The sequence below is a fragment of the Gorilla gorilla genome, chromosome 8 (assembly GCF_029281585.2).
Source record: "Gorilla gorilla gorilla isolate KB3781 chromosome 8, NHGRI_mGorGor1-v2.1_pri, whole genome shotgun sequence".
NCBI lineage: Eukaryota > Metazoa > Chordata > Mammalia > Primates > Hominidae > Gorilla > Gorilla gorilla.
The window spans coordinates 91749777-91760285 of NC_073232.2; the positions used below are offsets into that span (position 1 = coordinate 91749777).

Below are 10509 nucleotides of genomic sequence, written 5' to 3' on the forward strand. Positions count from 1 at the left end.
AGCTGGACCCGAATTCTCTGAAAGGCGTCATCCATCCCCTGTGGATGGCCATATCTAGCATCTGCCTCTGACCTGGTTTTCCTCGTTTGCCACCTACACTGTGGACCAGAAAGTTTTGTCAAGCCAGACCCGTTTCCATGATTCTCTAAGTTTTGGACGAAGCCTCGAGCCAATAGGCTCCCAGGTGTCTTTTTTTTTTTTTAATTATTATTTTAGATGGAGTCTCGCTCTGTCGCTCAGGCTGGATATAGTGGTGCGATCTTGTCCCGCTGCAACCTCCACCTTCCATGTTCAAGTGATTCTTCTGCCTCAGCCTCCTGAGTAGCTGGGATTACAGGCACCCACCACCATGCCCCGCTAGTTTTTTTGTAGTTTTAGTAGAGATGGGTTTTCCCCATGTTGGCCAGGCTGGTCTCGAACTCCTGACCTCAAGTGATCCGCCTAACTTGGCCTCCCTCTCAGGTGTCTTTAATCCAAGTGTTCTCCGGCTCTGCCTGGTTTCTCGAGATGCAGCTGGGGCCTGTGGTAACAGGCTCATGCAGGTCTGTGCAGTCTTCAGAATAAATTGGGGGTCACTTTCCTGTTCCCCAAATGCTCTCAGGAGCACTCAGAGCCATCCTGTCCTGGCCTCGCTGTCCCTCTGGCCCAAGACCCCTTTACCCCACCCAGATTCACGCTGCACCCAGTGCCTCCTGTGTGTTCAGACCTAGCCTGTTTTCATCCTCCTGGAAAGCCTCCCGTCCCTCCACCCAAACTGAGACGCCTCTCTATGTCCCCACCTCAACTATCAAAAGAGGAGGCCCTGTCCTGACTGACAGCTTCTGCATAAGTGGGCAGCTTTCCCACTAGAAGACGATGGCCCTTGACTGGATCTGGTCAAAGGGCCATGTTCAGGTGTTTGTCATTTGTGGAGGCTCACACAGAACTGGCAGAAAGGAGGCTTCAGGCCTTTTGTTCACTCCACTGCCAGTCTGCGGTAAGGGGGCCCAACGGCTTCTAGTATAAGTGCAAGTGCATCTATGTGGACTTGGGGTGACATGTTTGGGTTATGTTTATTTTATACATAGAGACTTGTACATATATACCTATATTTATATATTTGTTCACGTTTTTCTATATATAAATATAGATAATTAGACAGAATATTTACATTCACTTATGTATATAAATATGTCTGTATGTATGTGTGTGGATGGATAGATAGATAGATAGACACATAGGGAGATAGGTTTTCTTCTTGCCTAAATGGAGAAACACCACCATGGACAGGCAGAAAGCACTACACAGTTTCCTGTATGAATATGTATATGTATATATATGAATCTTTATTTATATGCTGATACATATATTCACATGTCACACATGCCCTTCTATCTTTAACAAACACACATTTCTGTGTGTGGCTATATCTATTTCTCGCTATGTCTTAGCTGGGGCCCTACATGTGTGAAACACTCCAGACCGACAGCCTGGGGCTCCCTGTTGCTCCAGATCAGTGATTCCCAAAGCTCAGGCCCCATCCAGTGTTGATTCTCTGGCCCAGAGGGAAGATGCAGCTGTGCATTTGACTTTGGGCGTCAGGACCATTGCTTCCCTCGGTGTTTGGGGGAAGTCACGCTGCTGCTCTTGGTCCCCAAGGCACTTGCTCTCAAAGGCACCCAGTGCAGTCTCGCTGTGGCCTGCCTGTCCCTCCACCCTGCGCCATCTTACTGCACCTGCCTTTCTCAGCTCCCAGTGCATCCTGAGGGTCAGACCCTTCTTTTTCTCCATGGAAAGCCTCTTCTCTCCTCACCAAGCTAATCATATTGCCTACACCTGAAGTGTTCCAAAGAAGCCCAGCTAACCTGATGCACAAGTTCTGGGAAACTGCCCATTTTTCCCAATGGAGGGTGATGGCCCTTGGACTGCCTCTTGTTAAAGGGCGATGGCCAGGTGTTTCCCATCCACGACCAGTGACATGGACCTGGCAGGAAAGGACTCTCACTGGCCTTAGGGTTCCCTAGGCTGCTAGTAGGTGGCATGAAGGCCCCAGGGGACCAATGGCCCCTAATATTCATGCAGGTACATCTGTTTGTAGTACATGTGGATTTTTCAGTGAGTTTTGGATAATGATTATTTTATACATATGTGTTTGTATTTACATGCTTATTTTAAATATATTGTTTGTATTTATAATTTATTTTAAATATATCTATTTATATATAAATCTATATAATTATACCAAATATTCAAATTTATTCCTTCATAAGAATATGTATATTTTATGTTTTGTAATCACCTGCATGGAGAAACACCAAGGTAGACTGGTGGAGAGTGCAGCAAAGATCTACGTCGACACATGTATATTTCAATTTATTTGTTGATACACATGTTTACATGCTACATACTTTCTGGGTTGTACTGTCATAAAGAAGGGCACCTCAGAATACCTTTAAATGTAAACACATTTATGTGTGCGAGTATATTTATTTCTAGTTATATCATAGGTGGTGCCCTGTATGTATGAGACATTTCAGACTAGCAGACTGGGCTGCACTGTTTCTGCAGATCAGTGATTTTAAAACACTGAGACCCACTGAGTGTTGATCGTCTGGTCACGTGAGAAGACGCAGCTTCACGCTGGACGTCCAGATCAGAGACATTATTTCCCTTGGTGTTTGGGCCAGCTCGCACTCAGAGTTTTGGAGATCAACAGAGAGTGCTGACCAGCTGTGTTGGCATGAATGGGAGCGTCCAAAGCCTATGATAGCTGATCACATTAGGTGTTCTTCCATTCAGGTTCCACCTGGTCACCGTCTCTCTGAAGGTCTAATAACAGAAGAGATCATTCATTTTTTCGGCTTGTGCAGCCATGCATTTTCCAGCCTTGTTTTGGCAAGCGCAAGCCAGCCAGGAAGCTAACAGTGTTCGCGGCCCAAGGCCTGAGGGTTGTCGGTAGCATCCCTACTTGAGCAAGCGCACTTGAATCCACCACAATGGACAGCCTCAACCACAAGCTGGGCCCTGGCTTGGGGACAGGCATTATTCATCTTCATCCATCTGGGAAGGCAGTGCCCAGCACTCTGCCACTGAACTGTTCTTCCTTATCAACCACCTGTATTGCAGTCCAGGGGGTTTCGTTAAGCCGGACCCCTATTTCCCTGCTGCTCACAGTAGTGTCAGGTCTCAGGCTCATGGCTGTCCTACTGCCTTTCATCCAGGTATTCCTCAGGCCCGTGAGACCCTGTTCTAACAGGCTTTCTCAGTTTGCGTAGGCTTAGGCATCCAGAAGCTCTCAGGGGCACCCCACTCAGTCCTCCTACGCCCCTCTGGCCATGTACCACTGTAACCCCCCACAACTGCACTGCCCCCAGCGCATTCTGCAAGCTCAGACCCAGCATTTTCTCTTCTCCCAGGAAAGCCTCTTCTTCACCCACTGCATGTGGGACACCATTGGATGCAACCACCTTATGTACTCAAAACATGGGCGCCTAGCCTCATTGAGAGGTTCTGGAGGTGTGGGCAGCTTTTCCAACAGAGGGCAATGGCCACCGGGCTTGCTCTGGTTAAAGGCCAATGGCCAGGTATTTGCCAACTATAAAATGTCTTATAAAACTGGCAGAAAAAGACTCCTGTGGGCTTTTTGGCTCCCTGTGCTGCCACAAGGTGACAGAAAGGCACAGTGTCTCCCAGGGAACATGGACGTGCATCTGCGTGTGTGTGTGTGTGTGTGTGCGCACGTACGTGCATGTGTGTGTGTTATGTGAGATCCTCCAGGGAACTTGGGAGTGCATCTGTGTGTGTGCGTGTGTGCATGTGTGTGTGTGTGAGAGAGTGTGTGTTTATGTGAGATCCTCCAGTGAACATGGAAGTGTGTGTGTGTGTGTGCATGTGTGTGTTTGTGTGTATGTGAGATCCTCCAGGGAATGTGGAATTGCATCTACGGTGGGCAGGAGGGACATGTGTGATTATGTGAGATTTGGGGATTATGTTTTTTTAATAAATAAATATGTATCTTTATATATACAGAGGAATACATGTTGATACATGTAATTACATGTAGTATCTCTAGTTATATATACATAAGTTGCCTCTCACCTACATGAAGAAACACCACCTCAGACTATAAGACAGCATCACATACTTTATGTGTAAATATCTCTATTTTAATTCTTATTTACTTATATGTTTACCATATATTTACATGTGGTATATATTTCTTTATATATTTTAAAATATACACATTAACATGTGTGTGTATTGGTTTATTTCTAGTTATATTTTGGCTGGCGCCCTCTATGTGTAAAACACTCTGATTGACAGACTGAGCCACACTGTTTCTCCAGATCAGTGATTTTAAAACCCTGGGACCCCACCCAGTGTTGATCTTCTGGTCCAGCGGGAAGATGCAGCTGCACACTGGACTTCGAGCACCAGGAACATTTCCTCCCTTCGTGGTTGGGAGAAGTCAGCCTCCCACCAAAGGAGAGGTCAGAGAGTGTTGCCTGGCTGTTTTAGGGAAAATAGAGATTTCAAAAGACTGCAGGACCCAGTACAAATCATTGGTATTTCATTCCAGTCCTATCTAGCTGCTACCTACCTGAGCTTCTAAGAAGAGATGAGGATACTATGGGCTAGCACAGCAGAGTAAATACAAATATTTCACCCCACTTTTAAAGGAACCTCTACCATCTACCCTCTCTGAGGGCTGTTGACTGTAAAGTATCATCTATATAATAAGACCTCATTTGCAAGCCGGGCCTTCTCTTCTCTCTTATAGCCTGCCTTGCCACTATAACCTGATCTTGCCATCACTTGTTTCTGGCCATGCTGTGAGCCCCCATTGTTTCCGTGGCCTCTAGGTGGTAGCTGTGCTAAGCACTATTGGAGGTTGGGGTCAGCACTTTGTGGTTCTCCCTTGCGCACATCAATAACCCTGCATTCCATTTCTCCTCTTAATCTGCACTTGGCCAGTCGATTTTTCAGTGAAACTTCAGAGTGCAAAGGGGAAGTGTTCCCTTGTGCTCTATCATTTTGTGGCTGTGAGCAGAATACCGAAGCTCTGCTCTTCCGGAAGCTGCAGCCAAAGGAACCCAGGACCACAGCAGCTGGCAGAAGAGTAAGAAATCCTTACCAGCCAGGCTGCCAGCCTCTGTGTGGAATCTGTTTGAGCAGGTGGTGAAAAGTGTTGTCTTTTCTTTCTCCATAAAATCCTGATTAGTGGAAGAAAAAGATTTGTGTGACTAGTCGTGCGCGTAGCGACTCTTGTGTAGTCTTTGGCATGAATAATCATGTTGTTTGATCCCTTTTCCTCCTAGAAATAGTCTTTCACTCTCTGTTTGTCTCTCTGGGTTGTACTGTCATAAAGAAGGGCACCTCAGAATAGAACAGGGGTCCAGAACCCCTAGAAACACGATTTCGAGCCACCTCTGAAGACTGGTCAGATTTATGGCTCTGATCAGACTGGTGTCTATTCAGGCAAACTTTACTATTTGTTCCCCAAATAAAACCACATGAAGTTTCCCTCCGATCTTGTTTCATGTCCTTGAGAGCTTGGCTTTTAACCAAGTGTGAGCACAGTTGGTCTCCACCATCTGAAAAGTGTGATTTTTGGGTCCCATCCAGTGGCCAGTCTAAAATTGGCTGGGGACCTCAGACACATCAGTTTTTAGGCAGCACACTTTTTGTTTCAAATGTGTCAAGCTCTCAGGAGAGTTTGTCTTAAGAAGCCCTATCCCTATGGGGCTTCTGTCATATGAACGCTTGTTGCCCGGTTAGTCCTGGGAAAGTACACTTTCAGGAGGGCCTCCCTGGTATCACAGATTAAGGCATCCGTGATTGGCAGTCCCCCAGTAATTTGTGGGTTACTGGAGGTACTATGTGCACAAACACCATTCTTAACCATCTGTGGCAACAAGAGCTCTTGCCGTCTTAAGCCTATTTCTGAGAGTAAATTTTTTGAGGATCATTAGCCTCATCTATGCTGTCTCCAGGAATACCTTTTGCTTATATGGTAAAAGTTATTTTAAACCTGTGTAATTGCCTTCTGGGCTTTTCATGAACAGGCTTGCTGGACAGAGTCACTATTGAAATAAGTTCACCATTGGAAATTCTAATCATTACTGGTTAGAAAACTGATCCTTCATGTCAGAAAGACTCCTAAATTTAGAAAAAGAGATCTCTTATTCTAAACAGTTGCCTCATTTGTATTTATGGAAAGATTAATTTAAAATAAAGACTCATGGTGGTTTCATGGCTAGCCTTAGAAATTCTTTTGACAAAATTAAAGAATGAAAATCTGCCCCAAAGCAAAGTTTAAAGTTTTCATATGCTCAAAGTGCCTGCTGTGAATCTCCTGCAGAATTTGCAGTGCTGGCCACTGCACCTTGCAGCCTGGTTAAAATTCCATCCTTTCACTGCCGTAGCCTGGGTTTGAGTCTTGGTGGGGAATTAGTCACTTTGGTTGGATATTTGTGTGATTTTTATCTTTTGGGGGACCATTTGTTATCCATCCTTTTCCCTCCAATGGACATATTTTTTTTTACTTTTATTTCAGGTTCAGTGTGTACATGTGCTGTTTTGCTACATGGGTGAATTGCATGTCACTGAGGTTTGGTGTACAAATGATTTCATCACCCAGGTAGTGAGCATAGAATCTAAGAGGTAGGCTTTTTAACCCTCACCATTCTCCTCCCCTCCCTTTTCAAGTGGGTCCCAGTGTCTATTTTTTCCATCTTTTTATTTCTGGTCTTTTTCTGTCTGTGGGGGCGCACAGAGATTTAGGGCCTTTGTGTGTAGATGGTCAGCTGAGAAGTTGACGCCCTAGAGATGTGAGTTGTATCCTGTTTGCAGGTAGCAAAACTTTCCTTTCCTTGGGCTGTCTTTGGGGCGGTTCTGGATCTTGCGAGGACTGGTCTGCACCTCTTTGGAGATTCCATGTGCAACCTCGAATAAGCCATAACCTTGGTTAAGGCTTACTGAATTTGGTGAGTCACTTGAAGGAGTACCATTGGTTTAAAAAGGTTCAAAGCCAGCCGGGCGCAGTGGCTCATGCCTGTAATCCCAACACTTTGGGAAGCTAAGGCGGGTGGATCATGAAGTCAGGAGTTCACGACCAGCCTGGCCAAGATGGTGAAATCCCATCTCTAGTAAAAATACAAAAAATTAGCTGTGTGCAGTGGCAGGCACTTGTAATCACAGCTACCTGGGAGGCTGAGGCAGGAGAATTGCTTGAACTTGGAGGGACAGGTTGCAGTGAGCCGAAATCAAGCCACTGCACTCCAGCCTGGGCGACAGAGTGAGACTCTGTCTAAAAAAAATAAATAAATAAAAAAGTTCAAAGCCAGGAATATTAGCTGCTTGCCCTGGCTAAAAAGACAGGCAGTAACAAATGCTGGCGAGGATGTGGAGGACAGGGAACCCTTTGGACACTGTTGGTGGGAATGTAGTTTAATGCAACCACTACGGAGAACAGTTTGGAGGTTCCTCAAAAAACAAAAAATTGAGCTACCATATGAATCAGCAATCCCACTGCTGGGTATACATCCAAAAGAAAGGAAACCAGTATATCAAAAAGATATCTGCACTCCTATGTTTGTTGTAGGACTGTTTACAATAGCTAAGATTTAAAAACAACCTGAGTGTCCATCAGCAGATGAATGGATTAAAAAATGTGGTACTTATGCAAAACAGAGTACCATTCAGCCTTAAAAAGAATGAGATCCTGTCATTTGCAGCAACATAGGTGGACCTGGAAATAATTAAGTGAAATAAGTCAGGCACAGAAAGACAAACATCACATGTTCTCACTTAATTGTGGGATCTAAAAATCAAAACAACTGAACTCATGAACAGAGAGCATAGAAGCATGGTTACTAGAGACCGGGAACGGCAGTGGAGAGCTTGGGATGTGGGCATGGTTAGTGGGTAAAAAAAAAGTTCAGAAAAATAAATAAGACTTACTATTTGATAGCACATCAGGGTGACTATAGTCAATAATAACTTTGTTGTACATTTTTAAAAGACTTCAAAAGTGTGACTGAATTGTTTGTAACACAAAGGATAAATGCTTGAGGGAATGGATAGCCCATTCTCCATGATGTGCTCATTTCACATTTCACATCATCAAAACATCTCATGAATCTTATGAATATAGACACCTACTGTGCACCCACAAACGTTAAAAACGAAAAATAATAAAAGAAAAATAGTCTAATCATAATTTGCAGATACCAGTTGTTTTCTGTCACCACTAAATCAGTCTCCATTAAATACAAAATATACACAAAGTACGTATAAAGCTTATATATTTGCTATTTCTGAATAAAATAAAATCAATCAGCTACATCTTATACATTATTACAGGGATGGAGGTATTTTAGAAGTACCTCTACTAATCCTAGAAATGTGTCAACTCCTGTAGAAAAGATAGAACAGCTATCAGATTAATTTTCAAATTATACTAGAGAACCTTCAGAAAACAAATTTTGTGGCATCATACATCAAAATCCAACAATGACATCAGTGAGAATTACATACAATTCATTTAGGAACAGTTATGAATTGGTTTATGATCTTGGACATCCGTTATTTCCACACAAGTTAACTCACGACTCTGTAATTATTTCCTCTTTCCTGAATGGATTTGGCCCTTGTCAGTTCATGACCCAGAATTTTTTTTCCAGAAAAAGAGCACGTATTCTGCCTATTGATCCACAGAAAATAGACTGCCCACAGATTGAAATATAAACTACTCGCCTGATTTCCTTCTGCTGCTGGGACAATGGGCTCAGGTTCATGTTCACAACAGCCAATGAGTGCATAGAGGTCTGAGATGTGGGCTTGTGATCCTGTGACTTTACTTCCCCAGAGAACTACAATTGTCATCTCACGTGTAGACACAAGGACAGTACATATTTGATGACTTAAAATAATTTTGGAAAAACTTTGTCTTCGTTTCCAATTACCAAAAAAATGACAACTTTCTACCAAGCATCTTCAAAGACATGAAAATGGGAGAGGCTCTGTTTTTCCATGATCCCTGGAGGCAGATAGGGGCTCACATGGAGAGAACAGGACATGCGGAGTCTGAGACATGAGATACTGACAGCAAAGCACATGTCTCTTACCGGATTCCGTGCTTCCCTGAGACCTGCCTCTGCTGAAAATCTGACTTGCAGTTAACCCCCAAATTCCTGAGCCAAACTATTAGTGAATTGTAAATAGATGGGACCACACAAAGAGCTTGAGAAGGAGGTGTCAACAGGTTACAGTGCAGAGAAGAACTTAAAGACAAATATTAAAATGAAAAATAGGGACAACATTGTGTGATTCGATGCAAATTAACATTAAAATGTGGCTCATATATAGTCTAGGAATATGTATTTTTAGATATTTACCCCATAGAGATAGAGATGCTAAATTAAATAATATTCATAGAAAAAACAACATTTATTAAAGATTTGTTTTCCACACAAGAGAGCACCAAATTTATATTGTCCAAAAGAAAATTTTACTCATGAACTAATTAATATACCAATACGCTTAAACTATTTAACAGTTATAAAGTAACCAATCTTCCCAATCGTTTTTAGGAAGGATATAAAAGTGATATGGGCAGAGCTTAGCTGCGCGCCATGGCCCTGTTGCTGGCGGGGCTGGGCCCGGCGGGCAGGGTGGGCGCCCGGGTCCGGCCTTGCGCCACATGGCTCCTGGGCGCGACCACCCCCTGTGCCCCTCTGCCCCTGGCCCTGGCCCTGCTCCTGCCCAGGCCAGATGCCCGGCTGCTCCGCACAGCCGTGGGGACTGCCGCGGCAGCCAGGACCTCAGCCAGGCCTCGGAGACAACGGGCAGCAGCGTCAGCTGCACAGAGGAGAAAAAGCAAAGCAAATCACAGCAACTGAAAAAGATTTTTCAAGAATATGACACTGTTGGCGTGTCGTTGTACACTGGAATCTCATTAATTTCCTTGGTCATATTTTACATGGTTGTGTCAAGTGGTGTGGACATGTCTGCAGTTCTGCTGAAACTCGGATTTAAAGAGTCCCTGGTACAGTCAAAAATGGCAGCAGGCACAAGTACCTTTGTGGTGGCCTATGCAATCCACAAGCTGTTTGCGCCAGTGAGAATCAGCATTACGTTAGTCTCTGTGCCCTTGATTGTCAGATAGTTTCGAAAAGTGGGATTTTTTAAAACCTCCAGCTGCAAAACCTTAATGAACTCTTCAGTCGTAGGCACTGAAAACCTATTTCTTCTAAATTACACAATTTGGATTGGTTTTAGGGTTGTAGGGTTTCTTTTGGAGGGGTAGGGGGCTAATTGCTATGCTCTCATGGATAAACTTTGCCAGCAAAAATCAGGCTTTTGAACAATTTTAATTTTTTTGCTTCACAAATTTTGTGAATGCTATTCATTATAGGACTTGTATATATAATCTAAAATGTCAGCAAGACATCACAGATGGGTTTACATCTCAAAGCAAAATAGCCTACAGATGTTCCTTCTGGGAGATTTTTGGCAAGGGTCTGTCTG

The 10509-nt window shown here is 43.9% G+C and overlaps 1 pseudogene; it reads left to right on the top strand.

Moving 5' to 3' along the window:
* The first annotated feature begins 9614 nt into the window (after positions 1–9614).
* LOC101150268 (protein FAM210B, mitochondrial-like) lies at positions 9615–10278 on the top strand (annotated as a pseudogene).
* The last annotated feature ends 231 nt before the right edge of the window (positions 10279–10509 follow it).